At 37.4% G+C, this 22,428-nt stretch overlaps 1 pseudogene; it reads left to right on the top strand.

The window, feature by feature from the left end:
- The first annotated feature begins 403 nt into the window (after positions 1–403).
- LOC120860658 overlaps positions 404–22,428 on the top strand; it is a 95,197-nt pseudogene continuing 73,172 nt past the window's right edge.

Genomic DNA, 22,428 nt, shown 5'->3' with positions numbered 1-22,428 from the left:
GCGGACTTTTGGACTCAGTGGGAGAGGGAGAGGATGAGATGATTTGGGAGAATGGCATTGAAACATGTATAATATCATGTAAGAATTGAATTGCCAGTCTATGTCTGATGCTGGATATGGCACGCTTGGGGCTGGTATGTGGGGATGACCCAGAGAGATGTTGTGGGGAGGGGGGTGGGAGGGGGGTTCATGTTTGGGAACGCATGTACACCCGTGGTGGATTCATGTCAATGTATGGCAAAACCAATACAGAATTGTAAAGTAAAATAAAAAATAAATTTTAAAAAAAAGAAATAGGAACTGCTATGTAAATTAAAGCCATTTACCAAAAAAAAAAAAAAAAAAAAACCACTTGGGAGGTGGGCAATTTGGTCCATCATGATCTCTATGGCAGTCTGGACCCATGGACCCACTCAGCAAGCCTTGCCAGTGGAGAAGACATTTGAGGAATTTGCATGAGACGGCTGTGCAGAATGGAGCTGGAGGAGCCTTAATTGTGCACATAGTTACTCCTGACAATAACCTAGATATTCCATTTGAATTCACAATGGAAAACTCTTAAGAGGACAGAGACAATTGTTAAACAAACAAACAAACAAACAAAAATATGACTTCTGCTTTATTGACTATGCCGAAGCCTTTGACTGTGTGGAATGCAACAAACTGTGGAAAATTCTTAAAGAGATGGGAATACCAGGTCACCTTGCCTGTCTCCTGAGAAATCTTTATGCAGGTCAAGAAGCAACAGTTAGGACTGGGCCTGAAACAGCAGCCTGGTTCCAAATTGGAAAAGAAATATATCAGGGCTGTATATTGTCACTCTGTTTATTTAACTTATATACAGAGTACATCACGGGAAATGCTGGGCTGGATGAAGCACAAGCTAGAATCAAGATTTACGGGAGAAATAACAATAACTTCAAATATGCAGATGCCATCACCCTTATGGCTGAATGTGAAGAAAACTGAAGAGCCTCTTGATGAAAGTGAAAGAGAAGAGTGAAAAAGGTGGTTTAAATCCCAATGTTCAAAAAACAAAGATCATGGTATCTGGTCCCATCACTTCATGGCAAATAGATGGGGAAATGATGGAAAGTGATAGACTTTCTTTTGGGGGGCTCCAAGTGGAAACAGTGTCAGGCTTTATTTTTTGGGGCTCCAAAATCACTGCAGATGGTGACTGCAGCCATGAAATTAAAAGACACTTACTCCTTGGAAGAAAAGTTATGACCAACTTAGATAGCATATTCAAAAGCAGAGACATTACTTTGCCTACTAAGGTCTGTCTAGTCAAGGCTATTGTTTTCCCATTAGTCATGTATGGATGTGAGAGTTGGACTGTGAAGAAGGCTGAGCACCGAAGAATTGATGCTTTTGAACTGCGGTGTTGGAGGAGACTCTTGAGAGTCCCTTGGACTGCAAGGAGATCCAACCAGTCCATTCTGAAGGAGATCAGCCCTGGGATTTCTTTAGAAGGAATGATGCTAAAGCTGAAACTCCTGTACTTTGGTCACCTCATGTGAAGAGTTGACTCATTGGAAAATTGCTGGGAGGGATTGGGGGCAGGAGGAGAAGGGGACGACAGAGGATGAGGTGGCTGGATGGCATCACTGACTCGTTGGATGTGAGTCTGAGTGAACCCCGGGAGTTGGTGATGGACAGGGAGGCCTGGCGTGCTGTGATTCATGGGGTCGCAAAGAGTCGGACACGACTGAGTGACTGAACTGAACTGAACTGAAAATCCCTGTGGACAGTGAGTGTAGCCATGGAACAAAAGGATGATTGCTCCTTGGAAGAAAAATTATGACAAATCTAGACACATATTACTAATCAGAGACATCACTCTGTCAGAAAAGGTCTGTAAAATCTAAGCTATGGTTTTTCCAGTAGTCACTTACAGATGTGAGAGCTGGACCATAAATAAGGCGGAATGCTGAACAACTGATGGTTTTGAACTGCAGTGCTGGAAAAGACTCTTGAGACTCCCTTGGGCAGCAAGATCAAACCAGTCAATCCTAAAGGAAATCAACTCTGAATATTCATTGGAAGGACAGGTGCTAAAGCTGAAGTTTTAATATTTTAGACCTCTGATGCGAAGAACAAACACATAGAAAAAGCATCTCCCTGATGCTGAGAAAGATTGAGGAGAAGGGGTCAAAAGAGGATGAGATAGTTGGATGGTGTCATCGATTCAATGGACATGAGTTTCAGCAAACTCAGGGAGATATTGAAGGTCAGAGAATCCTGGTGTGCTGCAGTTCATGGGGTCACAAAGATTCAGAAACGATTGAAGGACTGAACAACAACACCTAAAATGGCATAAAGCAGAAGCTTTGCTTCTAATCCTGGATTTAGCCAAAGAAAAAATGGACGGCTCCCCAACTCTGCTATGAACAAGGTTGAAGAAGTTTTACAAGTACCTCCAATGAGAGTATATGATGTACCAACTTTTTATACAATGTATATTGCAAAGCCACTTGGAAAATATATTTAAGTATACACTACTATGCCTTGCATGCACTGAAAGTCTGACAGCATATTGGAGGTCATTAAGAAAATTAAAAAAAAAAAAAAAAAACTTGAAATAAAGTTTGGAGAAACTACACCTGACAAACTTTTCATTCTTATAGAAGTGGAATGTTTAGGAGCCTGTGTAAAACCACCAATGTTTCAAATAAATGACAACTACTAGGAGGATCTGACACTTAAGGATTTTGAAGAAACTTATTAATGAACTGAAGGCTGGCAGAATCCCAAAACCTGGGCCAAGGAGTGAATGCATCTCATGTGAATCAGCCAGAGATCTTACCTCTTTGACTGAACCACCTAAAGGACCTGGGTTTCTTGTACAACCATGCCTTTCATTTATACTTAACTGTATAATTATTTCAATTGGAGAAATAAAGTATGAATCTCCTATCAAAAAAAGGAAAAAGAAAAAAAAAACACTTGGCAGAATCTATAATTTGCAGAAAATTGAGGCACATATAGTGAGGTTCTTAGTTCAGCATGCATAAAGAACATGATATTTTAAAATATTTTCATATTCAATCTGTCATTTGATCTATATCACCCCAACCACTGAATTTTCATAGAAAATTATTTTCTATGTATTTTAAATCTGATTTTTAAAGTCATAAGTCATTATCTCAAAATCTAAGCTTTATTCAAAAGAATTTCCAAATTACCCAAATCCACATTTTAATATGAAGAACCAGACCAAAGATTCTTAAACTTATAACTTTACAATTTTTAGCAAAGTCATATAATTTAGCAAAACTGAAAACAGGGAGAGCCTTTTCTTTGCAGCAAGGTGGAAGACACCAGGAAGTGAAGCCAGAAAGAAAGTACAAGAGAGAAAGTACAACCAGAATTAGATTTGAAGATTCTGACTCATGCCTTGATATAAAAGTATTTAAATAGTATATTGAGGTCCAGTAAACGCCTTGAACAGAGATATTTACCCTTCATGTAACTACCTTGTTGAAAAAGAAAAAAAGAAAGATCCTACAAGAAATCCCTAGATTGCTTGTAGCATCAGAAATGTATAGCGATCCTCAGGAAGAACATTCAGAAAGTCTTGCATATTGTGTATAAACTCACCATACTGCAAAATAAGGAGAAAGAGTGAAGCATTTATCCTGTGCCTCCCTTATGAGCATTACTAATAACTATAAAATAGTAGATCAGAAGTTTCTTTTGTAGAAACATTTCACCTTTGTTCTTTTATTTCTGCTGTCTGTGTCATCCTTTACTTTTCATGACAGATAACAATCATATGTTGACATTTGAGGAGTTTTCTCAGTTTACTTCCTGCCAACAGTTTTTAGGGTGGAAATAAGCTCTTCACTTTGTACTCAGTATCCAATATGACAGTATTTCCAATACAATTCTCCTGAAGTATGTTGGGTGTCTTCCAAATCATATGAGGTTTTACCCGATTTAACACAAAGGTTTATATATGTTTTCCATTCCCATTCCTATATAACATAAATTGTATTAATAATGAGTTACAAAATCTCAGCTTATAAGTTTCAAGATATCAAAGAAAGATGTGATTGACTGAAGAGAGGAAATATATCACTCAAAGATGGATAAAATGATATTTAGGTCCTTCTTTCTCACTTTGAGAAAAGGCTAGTACTTTCAGTTGTACAAGGTGTTGCTTGATTCAGGTAATGTGAAAACATGGCTTTCTATTTTCCTTCTTTGGAATTTAAATATGGTTACAGAAATTATGTATTGATTTCAGATTTACAAGGGTGGATGATGGTGATGGTCAATGTTGTAATATTCCTTAACTAAACTGAAATTATGTGTTCCAGAATTTCTTGGTAATGCTCAAACTGGGTTGGCCACAAATAAAATAACATTTCATGTGTTCTCAATTACCTTCAAAATGAACTCTGAATGATAAACCAAAAAGGCTCATCTCTCATCAATACCCTCCAGCTGTGTAAATTCAGACTCACCCAAACTACCTACTTCCCTTTTTTGAGAGCCACCATGTTTGGTAAGGCACCTTATCTTTACACATGTTTTTTCCTCTGCCTGAAATCATCTTGATTGGCCTTTTCATAGCTAATGCTTTGCAATATTTTAAGAATAATGTCATGAAACTTAAGTATGTGAGTTACATTCTTCTGTTTGTTTCCATATTGTTTCATATACCCTAACAAGGAATATATTTCTTGCATCTCACTTCTTTGTCTTCCTTTTTATATTCTGATTGCTAAATGAAGGAGTATATGGAATAATTTATATGGAATTGGTTATAAATATGAAATACTAATTAACAGGACAGCCTTGGCAACTTAGATACCATAACTTTTATTGTCAGAGACTGCTGCTTTCCTTAAAAAGAAAACTTTGCTGTCTTTCTAAACAAATATATTTTTGTGTGGATTCTCCCCAATGCTTAAAACATTGAAGGCATTCAGAAAATATAAAAAAGCAGAAAACAGTTTTAATACCAACAATAATAATTGACAGCTAGACAATAAACTTCTGAAGCACTACACAATGAAAGTAAGTAAAATGTTGTTTAGGGCTTAAAATGTAACAATTTTATTTATTATCTGAAATGCCTGGGAAAGCTGCTGATATCTGAGTTTTGGCATAATAGAAGGGTAGAGAAAGACATTAAAGACAAGGAGGAACCATGAAATGTTTTGCTGCAAACACTTAATAATCATCACATGCAATTCTCTTCCTAATGTCTAGTATTAAACATTGTGATTTAGAGTTTGCTGCTAAGAACAAGTCTATGCCTAATACATAATATGGATCCTTCCCGCATAGAGCCACACATTTGAGGAGTTATGGATATAACTCCACATGAAACTTTGGTCATTAAAATGTTTTATTTTCTCAGATATGTACCACCACCACCACAAAAATTGAAACAAATGCAGCCTAACAAGGCAGTTGTTCATGGAGGCTTCAGAGAACTATTGTCTAATTTTCCATACCCATTAATTAGCCAGGTGAGTTATAAAAATAATGACTAAAAAAGCAATCACCTAAAATTGCATCTAGTATAAAGGATAGAATAAATAGGAGTTTCATTTATTCTACTTATGGCATTACTGTACTGTCATTTTATATTCACATGGAGACTCCATTGACAAATTTATAGAAATTATAGTATTGGGGGATATTAAAAAGTCCTCAGATCCCCAAATACTTTATCATAGGCTTACTGATAGATGCTATTTTTAATTAATTTATTTATTTTGATTGGAGGCTAATTACTTTACAATATTTTAGTGGTTTTTGCAAAATTATGCACAAATTACCACTTCAGTATTCTTGCCTTGAGAACTACATGAACAGTATGAAAAGGCAAAAGATATGACACTGACAAATGAACTCCCCAGGTCACTAGGTGTCCAACATTACTGGATATCAGTGGAGAAATAACTCCAGAAAGAATGAAGAAGAAAAGGAGTAGCCCTCATAGTCAACAAAAGAGTCCAAAATGCAATACTTGGGTGCAATCTCAAAAATGACGGAATGATCTCTGTTCGTTTCTAAGGCAAGCCATTCAATATCACAGTAATCGAAGTCTATGCAACACCCAGTGATATTGAAAAAGCTGATGTTGAACAGTTCTGTGAAGACCTAAAAGACCTTCTAGAACTAACGCCCCCAAAATATGTACTTTTCATCATAGGGGACTGAAATTCAAAAGTGGGAAGTCAAGAGATACTGGAGTAACAGGCAAGTTTGGCCTTGGAGTACAAAATTAAGCAAGGAAAAGGCTAGCAGAGTTTTGCCAACAGAGTGCACTCATCAAAGCAAACTCCCTCTTCCAACAACACAAGAGAAGACTCTACACATAGACATCACCAGATGGTCAATACCAAAAACAGACTGATTATATTCTTTGCAGCCAAAGATGGAGAAGCTCTATACAGTCAGCAAAAATAAGACTAAGGGCTGACTATGGCTCAAATCATGAACTCCCTATTGCCAAATTCAGACTTATATTGAACAAAGTAGGGAAAACCAATAGACCATTCAGGCATGACCTAATCAACTCCCTCATGATACAGTAGAAGTGACAGAGATTCAAGGGGTTAGATCTGACAGACAGAGAGCTTGAAGAACTATGGACAGAGATTAAAGACATTGTACAGGAGGCAGTAATCAAGACCATCCCCAAGAAAACCAAATGTAAAAAGGCAAACTAGATGTTTGAGGAAGCCTTACAAATAGCTGAGAAAAGAAGAGAAGCTAAAGGCAAAGGAGGAAAGGAAAGATAAACCCATTTGAATGCAGAGTTCCAAAGACTAGCTAGGAGGGATAAGAAAGGCTTCCTTTGTGATCAATGGAAAGAAAGAGAGGAAAACAATAGAATGGGAAAGACTAGAGATCTCTTCAAGAAAATTAGAGATACCAAGGGAACATTTAATGCAATAATGGGCACAATATAGGACAGAAATGGTATGGACCTAACAGAAGCAGAAGATATTAAGAAGAGGTGGCATGAATACGCAGAAGAACTATACAAAAAAGATATTCATGACTCAGATAATCACGATGGTGTGATCACTCACCTAGAGCCAGACATCCTGAAATACAAAGTCAAGTGGGACTTAGGAATCATCCCTATTAACAAAGCTAGTAGAGATAATAGAATTCCAATTTAGCTCTTTCAAATCCTAAAAGATGGTGCTTTATTTTTTTAATATAAATGTATTTATTTTAATTGGAAGTTAATTACTTTACAATATTGTATTGGTTTTGCCATACATCAACATGTATCTGCCACAGGTATACACATGTTCCCCATCCTGAACCCCCCTCCCACCTCCCTCCCCGTATCATCCCTCTGGGTCGTCTCAGTGCACAAGCCCCAAGCATTCAGTATCATGCATTGAACCTGGACTGGCGACTCATTTCATATATGATATGATACATGTTTCAACGCCGTTCTCCCAAATCATCCCACCCTCTCTCTCTCCCACAGAGTCCAGAAGACTTTTCTATACATCTGTGTCTCTTTTGCTGTCTCGCATACAGGGTTATCATTATCATCTTTCTAAATTCCATATATATGCGTTAGTTTCCCTGGTGGCTCAGAGAGTAAAGCGACTGTCTGCAATGCGGGAGACCTGGGTTCGATCCCTGGGTTGGGAAGTTCCCCTGGAGAAGGAAATGGCAACCCATTCAAGTATCCTTGCCTGGAGAATTCCATGGATGGAAGAGCCTGGTGGACTACAGTCCATGGGGTCGCAAAGAGTCGGGCACGACTGAGCGAGCTCACTTCACTTCACTTCACACTGTATTGGTGTTTTTCTTTCTGGCTTGCTTCACTCTGTATAATAGGTTCCAGTTTCATCCACCTCATTAGAACTGATTCAAATGTATTCTTTTTCATGGCTGAGTAATACTCCATTGTGTATATGTACCACAACTTTCTTATCCATTCATCTGCTGATGGACATCTAGGTTGTTTCCATGTCCTGGCTATTATAAACAGTGCTGCGATGAACATTGGGGTACACGTGTCTCTTTCAATTCTGGTTTCATTGGTGTGTATGCCCAGCAGTGGGATTGCTGGGTCATAAGGCAGTTCTATTTCCAGTTTTTTAAGGAATCTCCACACTGTTCTCCATAGTGGTTGTACTAGTTTGCATTCCCACCAACAGAGTAAGAGGGTTCCCTTTTCTCCACACCCTCTCCAGCTTTTTTTGCTTGTAGACTTTTGGATCACAGCCATTCTGACTGGCGTGAAATGGTACCTCACTTTGGTTTTGATTTGCATTAAACTGCTGCATTCAATATGCCAGCGAATTTGGAAAACTCAGCAGTGGCCACAAGACTGGAATAGGCCAATTTTCTTTCCAGATGCAAGAAAGGCAATGCCAAAGAATGTTGAAACTAACACAAAATTGCACTCATCTCACACACTAGCAAAATAATGCTCAAAATTCTGCAACGAGGCTTCAACAGTACGTGAACTATGAATTTCCAAATGTTTAAGCTGGATTTAGAAAAGGCAAAGAAACCAGAGATCAAATTGCCAATATCCGTTGTATCATGGAAAAAGCAAGAGAGTTCCAAAGAAACATCTAATTCTGCTTTGTTGACTACAGCAAAGACTTTGACTGTGTGGATAACAAAAAAAAAAACTGAAAAATCCTTAATAAGAATACCAGGTCACCTTATCTGCCTCCTGAGAAATCTGTATATGGGTCAAGAAACAAGAGTTAGAACTGGATGTGGAATAACAGACTGGTTCCAAATTGGGAAAGGACTATGTCAAGGCTGTATATTGTCACCCTGCTTATTTAACTTATATGCAGAGTATATCATGTGAAATGCCAGGCTGGATGAAGCACAAGCTGGAATCAAGATTTCTGGGATAAATATCAATAACCTCAGATACACAGATGACAACACCCTTATGGCAGAAAGTGAAGAAGAACTAAAGAGCCTCTTGATGAAAGTGAAAGAGGAGAGTGAAAAGGCTGGCTTGAAACTCCACATTCAAAAAACTAAGAACATTGCATCTGATCCCATCACTTCATGGCAAATAGATGGGGAAATACTGGAAACAGTGACAGACTTCATTTTCTTGGGCTCCAAAATCACTGCAGATGGTGACTGCAGCCAGGAAATTCAAAGACACTTTTTCCTTGGAAGAAAAGCTATGACCAAACTAGACAGCATACAAAAAGCAAAGACATTACTTTGCTGACAAAGGTCCATCTAGTCAAACCTATGGTTTTTCCAGTCGTCACGTATGGCTGTCAGAGATGGACTATAGAGAAAACTGAACACAGAAAAATTTATGCTTTTGAATTGTGGTGTTGGAGAGGATTCTTGAGAGTCCTTTGCACTGCAAGGAGATCAAACCAGTCAATCCTAAAGGAAATCAGTCCTGAATATTCATTGGAAGGACTGATGCTGAAGCTGAAACTTCAAATCTTTGGCCACCTGATTCAAAGACTGACTCATTGAAAAAGACCCTGGGGCTGGGAAGGATTGAAAGCTTAAGGAGAAGGGTACGACAGAGGATATGTTTGCATGGCATCACTGACTCGATGGACATGAGTTTGAGCAAGCTCCAGGAGTTGGTAATGGACAGGGAAACCTGGTGTGCTACAATCTATAGAACTGCAAAGATTCAGACACGACTGAGCAACTGAACTGAACTGAGATGCATATTTCTTAATTTAATACAGGAAAGTAAATGGTAATATCTGTGTAACTGATGAAGTGGTTCAGTTCAGTTCAGTCACTCAGTCGTGTCCGACTCTTTGCCACCCCATGAATCACAGTACGCCAGGCCTCCCTGTCTATCACCAACTCCCAGAGTTCACTCAGACTCACGTCCATCGAGTTCGTGATGCCATCCAGCCATCTCATCTTCTGTCGTCCCCTTCTCCTCCTGCCACCAATCCCTCCCAGCATCAGAGTCTTTTCCAATGAGTCAACTCTTTGCATAAGGTGGTCAAAGTACTGGAGTTTCAGCTTTAGCATCATTCCTTCCAAAAAAAATTCCAGGGTTGATCTCCTTCAGAATGGACTGGTTGGATCTCCTTGCAGTCCAAGGGACTCTCAAGAGTCTCCTCCAACACCACAGTTCAAAAGCATCAATTCTTCGGCGCTCAGCCTTCTTCACAGTCCAACTCTCACATCCATACATGACCACAGGAAAAACCATAGCCTTGACTAGACGGACCTTGGTCGGCAAAGTAATGTCTCTGCTTTTGAATATAATATCTAGTTTGGTCATAACTTTTCTTCCAAGGAGTAGCAATCTTTTAATTTCATGGCTGCAGTTACCATCTGCAGTGATTTTGGAGCCCAAAAAGATAAAATCTGACACTGTTTCCACTGTTTCCCCATCTATTTCCCATGAAGTGATGGGACCAGTTGCCATGATCTTCATTTTCTGAATGTTGAGCTTTAAGCCAACTTTTTCACTCTCCTCTTTCACTTTCATCAAGAGGCGTTTTAGCTCCTCTTCACTTTCTGCCATAAGGGTGGTGTCATCTGCATATCTGAGGTTATTGATATTTCTCCCAGCAATCTTGATTCCAGCTTGTGTTTCTTCCAGTCCAGCGTTTCTCATGATGTACTCTGCATAGAAGTTAAATAAGCAGGGTGACAATATACAGCCTTGATGTCCTCCTTTTCCTATTTGGAACCAGTCTGTTGTTCCATGTCCAGTTCTAACTGTTACTTCCTGACCTGCATACACATTTCTCAACAGGCAGGTCAAGTGGTCTGGTATGCCCATCTCTTTCAGAATTTTCCACAGTTTATTTTGATCCACACACTCAAAGGTTTGGCATAGTCAATAAAGCAGGAATAGATGTTTTTCTGGAACTCTCTTGCTTTTTCCATGATCCAGCAGATGTTTGCAATTTGATCTCTGGCTCCTCTGCCTTTTCTAAAACCAGCTTGAACATCAGGGAGTTCACGGTTCACGTATTGATGAAGCCTTGCTTGGAGAATTTTGAGCATTACTTTACTAGCATGTGAGATGAATGCAATTGTGTGGTAGTTTGAGCATTCTTTGGCATTGCCTTTCTTTTTGGTTGGAATGAAAACACCTTTTCCAGTCCTGTGGCCACTGCTGAGTTTTCCAAATTTGCTGGCATATGGCTACTATCCATCTGACAAAGTTGTTGTGAGCAGTAAAAAATATTAATTGCTAGGCAACTCCACATAATAATATATTTTAGGTACTATGATTCACTTTTTTGTCTAAATATTCACCATCAAATTATTGTGCAAAGTAAGCTTGAATGGCAGTTGAGATGAGTGAAAACTGAGAAACTCAAATCATAGGGTAGCAAGGTGGGAATAGAGAGTTGCAATAAAGTTTCAATAAATAAATACTAGAACCAAAGTATGAGACCATCAGAACTGGCTTGGGACTGCCAGGACCCAAATCATTTTAGATCATTTCACAATGTTATATTCCAATGAGTTTATTAATCCTTTCAAAGTGCAAGTGAATGTCACTGAGACATGTCTGACTTTATGAGACCCAATGGACACACTCCATCGAATTCTCCAGGCCAGAATACTGGAGTGGGTAGCTATTCCCCTCTCCAGGTAATCTTCCCAACCCAAGCATCAAATCCAGGTCTCCCACATTGTAGGTGGATTCTTTACCAGCTGAGCCACCAGGGAAGCAATCTCTTAGATGTTCGATTTTATCATCTTATAAGATGGAATAATAGTAGCATATATTTAATTAACTGATATGTCCCAAAGCCCCCATCATAAATCACATTTCATTGGATTGCTTTCATAATGATGGAAAAATTCTTATCAAATATCAGGGTCATTTTCTTATTGTTCAGCCACCAAGTCGTGTCTGACTCTGCCACTCCATGGACTGCAGCATGCCAGGCTTCCCAGTCTCTCACCATCTCCTGGAGTTTGCCCAAATTCATGTCCATTGAATAGGTGATGCCATCCAACAGTCTCATCCTCTGTCACCTTCTTTTCCTTCACCCTTCAATCTTTCCCATCATCAGTATCTTTTCCAATGAGTTAGCTGTTTGCATCAGTTGGCCAAAATATTGGAGCTTCAGCTTTAGCATCAGTCCTTCCAAAGAGTATTCAAGGTTGGTTTTCTTTAAGATTAACTGTTTGACCTCTTTGCTTTCCAAGGGACTCTCAAGAGTCCTCAGTGCCATAGCTAAAAATAAATTAACAGATAAATTGCTTGCTTCAAAAATATATGCTGAAACTATCTCATAAGTTTCAGGCAGAAATAGTGATTGGTAAGTTTGTTATATCTCTATCTTCTAACACAGTGACTAGCACATGGATTGGAGTCTGTAAATATTGAATGATTTGATTCAAAAATAAAGAAATGGTCAAATGGAAATTTTGTTGCTAAGCATGTATTTGAATCCTTGAAGTCCACCTTCCTTGGGTTAGTAATTCTCCCTTCTCTAATCTCCCTACCACTTTCTTCCATTCCTCCACCACAGTCAATTTTCCCCTTCTATTCTCTTTTCTCCTCTTCTTTTCTTCTCATCTCTTCCAAACACAGCATGTTGAGTGGATAACTACTGACATATAATTGTTACTAGAGATTTTGAATATCTGTAGAAAAGCAAATCAATGGCATGCAATCAATATGTATCTCACTAACTCTAAGTTTGTTCTAGAACAGAAAGTGGAATGAAAGAACATTTTAAAAAATTATTATTATTATTATTTTACTTTACAATATTGTATTGTTTTTGCCACACATCAACATGAATCTGCCACGGGTGGACGTGTGTTCTCAATCCTGAACCCCCCTCTCACCTCCCCCCCTCCCCACCAGACTCACTATGTTTAAAATATAAGGGAAAGATAAATGTTTCCCAGTAGATTTAATGAAACAGGATAACAAATTCTGAAGTTCTATTTAACAAAAATATACCACTTTAGCAAAACTCTGTACCTATGTATGACCTTTATTTATCTACAGAGCTGTCTCCCCAACCTTGTGTGTTGCTTGCTAGATTACGAAAAATCAAATTTTAAAAACCTAACATCTTCAAGAACACTCAAGCTATTTTTGGGAGTTAGCACATTTGTCTGTAGGATGTGGGGAAACAAACTGCCACTGCACCTACAACTTTTCTGAATTGATGATTCTTCTGAAAAAGAATCTCAGGAATGTGGTTATTTCCTACCTACAGAGTGAAACTGAAAAGAATGTTGATTAGGCTGGCTCAATTCTAAAGAAATTCTGGAAATAAACCTATATACATTTTACTACGCCCATCATAGCAGGAAGTAGCTATTCCATTTGGTTCAAAAATTTGAAATGCTCTTTACTGCACATTCTTTGGAGATGTGACCTTTGGGTATGAAGGATATAATCAATTCATTGACAAGCAAAGGCAAAATTTTAATGATGTTTTCTAATATGACATTTTACCTTTAACTTCAGATTTCTAGACTTCATGTCTTTATTTCATGAACAAAAGCAATGTAATACAATAATTCAGCTGAATAACAATCTGCTTTTCTAAAAAAAAGTTAATGCTGACCTGCCAAATATTTTCTGAAATGCATTTATTTATTTACTTTTCTAAAAATACATTTATTAGTCATCATTAACAACCATTTTCTCCATATTATGTTCAGTCCTAAGGTTACTGATATTACTAATGCTCAGTGGTAAATCTAATTATACTTCAGAACTATGTTCCTTCTCCTCATCTTATAAGACTGATAGATACTCTTACTTCATTGATGTAGTAAATGACTTAGTGACTCTTGTTAACAAATAGGATACTGTAGATACTCAAAATTTGCTTGTGTGGAAGGACTCATGCTCTTGACATCTTAACAACAGTGTCCCTTTCAATCTGTAAACATGGTATATTTATTCACTTACTTAGGCCTTCTTTAGTTTATCTCAGTAATGTTTTGTAGTTTTTAGTGTACGTACATACATTTTGTTACTTTATTTCTAAATATTTCATTTTTGATACTATTATAAATGGTATTTTTCTCTACTTTTATTTGTAGAACAGTGTCTGGTATAAGTAGGAGCTCAGTAAATATTTATTGGCCCATTACTAATTGGATTCTATGCTCATCTGATATATCTCATTATTTTAATAAATTTAGTAGGCAAACAAGTTTTTTTTTTTTAAATTAAAGGAAGGTATGGCACCCCACTCCAGGACTCTTGCCTGGAAAAGCCCATGGATGGAGGAGCCTGGTAGGCTGCAATCCATGTGGTCACTAAGAGTCGGACACGACTGAGCGACTTCACTTTCATTTTCACTTTCATGCCTTGGAGAAGGAAATGGCAACCCACTCCAGTGTTCTTGCCTGGAGAACCCCAGGGACGGGGGAGCCTGGTGGGCTGCCATCTATGGGGTCACACAGAGTTGGACGCCACTGAAGCGACTTAGCAATAGCAGCAGCAGGCTTCTCATGGGAGTAATTACTGGCATATCTGTCTTTTCTTCTGTTTTGTCTACTTTCTTAATTCATTATGATATTTGGATATACTTTCCTAGAACTATGTCCTCCTGTTTGGCCACACTACTCTTATAAGATTCTTTTTGGAGCTTTAGGTAATTACCTAGCGATGCAGTATTACAGTCAGAAGCTATAAATATAGAACATAGAAGTTTCTATAGTAAACAAGTTTTCCCTGGATTTTCCTTATTATGATATCTTTCTTTAATGCATTTATTTCTGGATGTGCTGAGTGTTTATTGCTGTGTTTTGGGTTTTCTCTAGTTTTGGGGAGCAGGATCTACTCTTTATTGTGGTACAGAGGCTTCTCATTGCAGTGGCTTCTCTTGTCACTGAGCATGGGCTCTAGGGTTTAAGCTTCAGTGTTACAATTCCTGAGCTCTACAGCACAGGCTCAATAGTTGTGGCACAGGGGATTAGTTGCTCTCTGGCATGTGGGATTTTCCTGGACCAAGGATGAAACCCTGTCTCCATAATTGGCAGGCAGATTCTTTACCACTGAGCCAGCTGGAAAAACCCCTTTATTATGATATCTTTAAGTAAAATGTGTATTTTAAAGTAGAATTGCAAAGCATAAATTCTACATGTGTAATCTGAACAAATACAATGAATGTATTTATTCATACATTTAAGAAACATTTAATAGTGCAAGAGCCACATAACATATAGACACTGAGGATAAAAAGATGAGTAAGATATAGTGATTAGTTATATTGTATTATCTATAATTACATTGTTATATAAGTATATATGGATATATGCATAACAAGTAAGTGTATATATAACATATCAGCATATAAAATATATTAATGTATGGGTATAAATACTGTGAAAACTTTTAATTTTAACATAGTTACTGTAATTTTCTCAAAGGATAAAAAAACTTCAGTGACTTTTGGAGTTATACCAAGACCAAAAAAGTTTAGTGGTTAGAATGTCAGCAGCATAAGAGTTGAAATATTGTATCACATAATTTGAATAGTCAATTTAAAATGTTATATTTATTGGAATCCATCATCCAAAGTGGTGCAACTGTTCAGAGAGCCAGCCTTTTGCATTCTATTATTTCAGATAAGACTTGGATTTGAAAATACAGCTTCATGTCTTTCTTTTATGTTTAAAATTTATAACCAAATAAAATATGAATCAAAAAAAATCCTCTTGTCTATAAATATATTGCCATTTAAATGGATGCTACTCACATAGTAGGATCTCTATAAATAAAAAATTAATTATTAAATGTACACATCACATTAATAAAAGTTTAAGTTTCTTATAAAAAATACTTGGGGAATTAAAAATAATCATCAGACATAAAAATTCATAAAATACATAAGTATTTGTGTTTCAAATTCAAATTTTTAACAGCAAATGAAAATATTTTGTCACTGGAAAAGACTACCTTATTCTGTGTGTGGAGAGGTATTCACAATCTATTAATTTTCAATTACTATACAGCTCAGGCACAATTAGTTTGTCAAATGTGTTTTATTTTTAGTAGATGTATAAGAAAATATTATTTTACAGTAGTAATGATAATAATTAAATACAACATTTTTAAGGTATATAAAAAGTTATATCTTCCCAATTTTCTTTTGAGAGTCAAAATTATAAACAAAATAAATTGATTATATTACCAAAGGTTTTGATTAAGTTATGATGAATGAGAATAACAACATTCCTACCAGAACCAAGTTTAAAAAGCTAACATTTTCCTTTAAAATGGTTATCCTTCAATTAAAAAGAATAAATAAAGTTGCAAAAAAATAAAGACAAGTCTCTTAGACTTTCCTGGAGATCTAGTTTTAAGACTCCATGCTTCCAATGCAGGGGCTGTGTGTTCAATCCCTGATCAGGGAACTAAGATCTCACACACCCAATCTGGTAATCATCTCAGATTCTCAGAACACACAGGAGGCTATACCTTAGCAGCAGTGACAGCTTCAGAGACAGAGGTCAGCTTTATTCCTTACAAATGAACTCTGAAACCTATCAAAAAAAGGTTTCATTTTTTTGAAATATAAAGCTCAGAATTTATTATTTTGTTAAGAGACAGGGGTTGAAATTCAAAAGACAATCATATAAACAGACTCAGTGATAAACTTGACATTGCATTTCTAAGAAAATGTTTAAAATAGATATAATTAGTATATTTTAAATATAGGATAAAATATATCACCTGAAAATTCTACCTTGACAAATGACTCTGATAGCAGAATGAACACAATGGAAAAATGAATTAATGTGCTGAAAGAAACTGAAAGGCAGAGTAATAATAAGTATTCATATTGAAGCACATAGAGAAACTGAAGACTAGAAAAATACCATAAAAGCTATGTGAAACAAAGTCAAAAGCCTAGCATATATTTTGTCTTTAGTTTTTTAATTTGAATAAATGCTTAATTTAAGAACAGTTTTCTAATTATAGGAAAGTAATATAAAGAGGGATTGGGGGCAGGAGGAGAAGGGGATGACCGAGGATGAGATGGCTGGATGGCATCACGGACTCAATGGACATGAGTCTGAGTGAACTCTGGGAGATGGTGATGAACAGGGAGGCCTGGTGTGCTGCGATTCATGGGGTTGCAAAGAATTGGATACAACTGAGCAACTGAACTGAACTGAACAGAATATAAACAGTACAAGCAGCTCCTGTATACTTCTCACCCACTTTTCCCTATTGTTTTCATTTTTAACTTTTATTAGAGTATAGGTGGATTCACAATGTCTTATTACTTTCAGGTATACAGCAAAGTCAGAGAAGGCAATGGCAACCCACTCCAGTACTCTTGCCTGGAAAATCCCATGAGCGGAAGAGCCTGGTGGGCTGCAGTTCATGGGGTCTTGAAAAGTCGGACACGACTGATCGACTTCACTTTCACTTTTCACTTTCATGCATTGGAGAAGGAAATGGCAACCCACTCCAGTGTTCTTGCCTGGAGAATCCCAGGGATGGGGGAGCCTGGTGGGTTGCGATCTGTGGAATTGCACAGAGCTGGACATGACTGAAGCGACTTAGCAGCAGCATAAAGCAAAGTGAATCAGTTATACATACACATATATCCACTATTTTTTAAAGATTATTTTAAAATTTTTAGCATATTTTTAACCAGAGTAATAGAAAGAGAGAAGGGAATAAAGATATACTTCAAGAAATACAGGGCAGGAATTTCTTTAAATCAAATACTAACATCAAATCACAGGTGTAGTAAATTCTGTACTCCCAGCAAAATGAATACAAAGAAATCTGTATCTCTGTACATCGTGATAAACCAAGCAAACACCAATAATATAAAGATGCTTTAATAGCAGCTATAAACAGGGGCACATTACACTTGTAAGAGCAACAGTAGCACTGTTCATAGAAATGCAATGCTGCAAACTTTAAGAAATTTCATGAGTCAGGTCACTCAGGATATATTCTTTGATATAGTCAAATTAGTCAAAAAAATAATAACAGGAAAAAATAGAGAAATTTTAAACTGTTTAGACATTGATTATTTTCCAGCAAAAAAAAAAAAACTTCATTGTCAAAATAAATTATGAAGTCAGTACTATGTTGAACTAAATGATTTTTAAAAAACTTCATGCCAAAATTAATGATTCACTTAATGCAGGCAAATTTAGAATAGTATAGGGAATTCAGAACCTATAAGGAAATTAGGATCTTAAAACTCATATATAAAAAGAAAAAAAGAAACACCCCAATATTGCTAAAGCTATCTCAACTAATTTTTTAAAAATTAACATACAGCTTAAAGAAAGGAAAAAACAATAATGTAAATTAATAAAATAGAAATTAGAAAATCAACAAAATCAGTTACTTTTTAAAGATTAACAAAAATAATAAAACTCTATTAAGATTAATCAAGAAAAAAGAATAGGTACAATAAACTTTTATAAGCAATGAAAAGGGGTCATTCACTACTTATCAATTAGATGTTAAAAGGATGTGATTTAACATTAACAATCCTGTAGCACTGAATTTGAAAATTTCAGGTAAATGGAAAAAAATTAAAAAATAGGAGAGTTAAAAAACCAATAAAATGGTAAAATATTGAAGTAGATTTATATCTATTTTAAAATTGAAGCCGTGTTTATAGCTTACCTTATAAAGATTTATAGGAACAAATTAGTTCACCAGTAAAGTTTCTCCTATTTTAAGACAAAAGAGCACCAACTTATCTATGGACAAATGCAATGTATAGGGAAAGAGAAAATGCTTCTGAACTAAGGATGACAGTGTAACTTTAACATCAAATATGACAATAAAATACATGAAATATAATTAACAGGCAAATATTTTCCTTGAAATAAAAGCAAAGATTCTAAGCAAAATATTAGTAAGCAGAAAACTGGAATGTATCAAAAGGATAATGCCTCAGGACAAAGTTGAATTAGTTCCAGAATGAAACTTTGTTTTTAAACACCACAGGTCAGACAATGTAACTGATCAGTTCAGTTCAGTTCAGTTGCTCAGTCATGTCCAACTCTTTGCGACCACATGAACCGCAACACGCCAGGCCTCCCTGTCCATCACCACCTCCTGGAGTCCACACAAACCAATGTTGATCGAGTTGGTAATGACATTCAACTATCTCAAAGTCTGTCGTCCCCTTCTCCTACTGCCCTCAATCTTTTCCAGCATCAGGGTCTTTTCAAATGAGTCAGCTCTTCGTATCAGGTAGCCAAAGTATTAGAGTTTCAGTTTCAACATCAGTCCTTTCAATCAACATGCAGGACTGACCTCCTTTAGGATGAACTGGTTGGATCTCCTTGCAGTCCAAGGGACTCAAGAGTCTTCTCCAACACCACAGTTCAAAAGCATCAATTGTTCGGAGCTCAATTTTCTTCACAGTCCAACTCTCACATCCATACATGACTACTGGAAAAACCATAGCCTTAACTAGATGGACGTTTGTTGGCAAAGTAATATCTATGCTTTTTAATACGTGGTCTAGTTTGGTCATAATTTTCCTACCAAGGAGTAAGTGTCTTAATTTCATGGCTGCAGTCACCATCTGCAGTGATTTTGGAGCCCAGAAAAAAAAAAGTCAGCCACTGTTTCCACTGTTTCCCCATCTATTTGCCATGAGGTGATGGGACCAGTTGCCATGATCTTAGTTTTCTGAATGTTGAGCTTTAAGCCAATGTTTTCACTCTCCTCTTTCACTTTCATCAAGAGGCTCTTTAGTTCTTCACTTTCTCCCCTAAGGGTGGTGTCATATGCATATCTGAGGTTATTGATACTTCTCCCGGCAATCTTGATTCCAGCTTGTGCTTCCTTCAGCCCAGCATTTCTCATGATGTACTCTACATGTAAGTTAAATAAGCAGGGTGACAATATAGAGCCTTGATGTACACCTTTTCAAATTTGGAACCAGTCTGTTGTTCCATGTTCAGTTCTAACTGTTGCTCCCAGACCTGCATACAGGTTTCTCAAGAGGCAAGTCAGGTGGTCTGATATTCCCATCTCTTTCAGAATTTTCCACAGTTTATTGTGATCCACACAGTCAAAGGCTTTGGCATAGTCAATAAAGCAAAAATAGATGTTTTCCTGGAACTCTCTTGCTTTTTGGATGATCCAATGGATGTTGGCAAGTTAATCTCTGGTTCCTCTGCCTTTTCTAAAACTGGCCTTAGAGTACAGAATGAACCAGGCAAAGGCTAATAAAGTTCTGCCAAGAGAATGGACTGCTCATAGCAAACACCCTCTTCCAACAACACAAGAGAAGACCCTACACGTGGAAAGCACCAGATGGTCGACACCAAACAGATTGATTATATTCTTTGCAGACAAAAATGGAGAAGCTCTATACAGTCAGCATACACAAGACCAAGAGCTGACTGTGGCTCAGATCGTGAACTCCTTATTGCCAAATTCAGACTTAAATTGAAGAAAGTGGGGAAAACCACTAGAACATTCAGGTATGACCTAAATCAAATCCCTTATGACTATAGAGTGAAAGTGAGAAATAGATTTAAGGGACTAGATCTGATAGACAGAGTGCCTGATGAACTATGGATGGAGGTTCATGACATTGTACAGGAGACAGGAATCAAGACCATCTCCATGGAAAAGAAATGCAAAACAGCAAAATGGCTGTCTGAGGAGGCCTTACAAATAGCTGTGAAAAGAAGTAAAAAACAAAGGAGAAAAGGAAAGATATACCCATTTGAATGCAGAGTTCCAAAAAATAGCAAGGAGAGATAAGAAAGCCTTCCTCAGTGATCAATGCAAAGAAATAGAAGAAAACAATAGAATGGGAAAGACTAGAGATCTCTTCAAGAAAAGTGGAGATACCAAGGGAACATTTCATGCAATGATAGGCACAATAAAGGGAAGAAATGGTATGGACCTAACAGAAGCAGAAGATATTTAGAAGAGGTGGCAAGAATACACAGAAGAACTGTACAAAAAATATCTTCACATCCCAGATAATCATGATGGTGTGATCACTTACCTAGAGCCAGACATCCTGGAATTTGAAGTCAAGTGGCACCTAGGAAGCATCACTATGAACAAAGCTAGTGGAGGTGATGGAATTCCAGTTGAGCTATTTCATATCCTGAAAGATGATGCTGTGAACGTGCTGCACTCAATATGCCAGCAAATTTGGAAAACTCAGCAGTGGCCACAGGACTGGAAAAGGTCAGTTTTCATTCCAATCCCAAAGAAAGGCAATGCCAAAGAATGTAACTTATCAAACCAAGATAAAAAATAAAAAAGGAAGAGAAAATCTATTTTTATGTCAATATAATATGATGTAGGTACAATTCAACACTTATTTAAATTAAAATTTCTCAACAAACTACCAATAGAAAGAACTTCACAATTGAATAAAGAGCTTTGTGTTAGGCTGCTTTGAAAATGGAGGGCAATGATCTCTGCTTTTTTGGTAACATAGTTACCCCTTATCTGCAATTCCACTTTCCATAATTTCATTGTCTGCAAATATCAAATAGAAAATTCAGGAAAGAAATAAACATGCCCTGGTTTTTCCTGTGGTCATGTATGGATGTGAGAGTTGGACTGTGAAAAAGGCTGAGTGCCGAAGAATTGATGCTTTTGAACTGTGGTGTTGGAGAAGAATTGAGAGTCCCTTGGACTGCAAGGAGATCCAACCAGTCCATTCTGAAGGAGATCAACCCTGGGATTTCCTTGGAAGGAATGATGCTAAAGCTGAAGCTCCAATACTGTGGACACCTCATGCGAAGAGTTGACTCATTGGAAAAGACTCTGATGCTGGGAGGGATTGGGGGCAGGAGGAGAAGGGGACGACAGAGGGTGAGATGGCTGGATGGCATCACTGACTCGATGGATGTGAGTCTGAGTGAACTCTGGGAGTTGGTGATGGATAGGGAGGCCTGGCGTGCTGCGATTCATGGGGTAGCAAAGAGTCAGACACAACTGAGCTACTGAACTGAACTGAACTGATGTTTAAATTTGCTTGCTATTTTTAGCATGATGAAATCTTGACCTGTCCCTCCCCGTTTTTCCCACCCTGAATATTACTCATTCTTTTGTCTACCATAACCTGCCAATTAGTCACTTAGTAGACATCTAAGTTTCAGCGTCATAACAGTTCAGTTCAGTTCAGTCGCTCAGTCATGTCTGACTTTTTGCGACCCCATGAACTGCACCATGCCAGGCTTCCCTGTCCACCACCAACTCTTGCAGCTTGCTCAAACTCATGTCCATTGAGTCGGTGATGCCATCCAACCATCTCATCCTCTGTCATCCCCTTCTCCTCCTGCCCTCAATCTTTCCCAGCATCACGGTCTTTTCCAATGAGTCAGTTCTCCACATCAGGTGGCCAAAGTATTGGAGTTTCAGCTTCAACATCAGTCCTTCCAATGAATATTCAGGACTGATTTCCTTTAGGATTGACTTGTTTGATCTCCTTCAAATCACCTTTACTGTACTTTATTTTACTCAAAGTGTAAAAGCAATGA

Source organism: Oryx dammah, unplaced genomic scaffold (assembly GCF_014754425.2).
Source record: "Oryx dammah isolate SB20612 unplaced genomic scaffold, SCBI_Odam_1.1 HiC_scaffold_11151, whole genome shotgun sequence".
Taxonomy (NCBI): domain Eukaryota; kingdom Metazoa; phylum Chordata; class Mammalia; order Artiodactyla; family Bovidae; genus Oryx; species Oryx dammah.
The sequence above is the reverse complement of the archived record's forward strand: the minus strand, read 5'-3'. Positions and strand labels throughout refer to the sequence as shown.